Raw genomic sequence first — 320 nt, 5'->3', positions numbered from 1 at the left:
CCCCCACCTCCACCCAGGCTGGTGCTGGGCACCTCCAGGGAGAGGGGGAGAAAACATCAGGGATCTGAGAAAAACTGCTCTGCAACCAGGAGGTTCGGGGCACAAAGCCCCTCGGCACCACTCACCTGCCCGGAGGGACCCTCGGGGGCTGCGCTGGCTCCTGGCGGGGGCTGGGACCCCCTGGGTGACCCGAGCCCTCCGGAGAGGGGCTGGCAGGTGGCTGGGGACCAGAGGGGACACGGGACCCCCAGGGGACGGGGGGCAAGGGGCTCTGCGAGCGGCTGACCAGCAGGGCGGGGTGGGGGGGGGCACGGGCAGCG

This window comes from Chaetura pelagica, unplaced genomic scaffold, assembly GCF_000747805.2.
Source record: "Chaetura pelagica isolate M959 unplaced genomic scaffold, ChaPel_1.0 scaffold638, whole genome shotgun sequence".
NCBI classification, from domain to species: Eukaryota; Metazoa; Chordata; class Aves; order Apodiformes; family Apodidae; genus Chaetura; species Chaetura pelagica.
Note: the sequence above shows the minus strand (reverse complement) of the source record.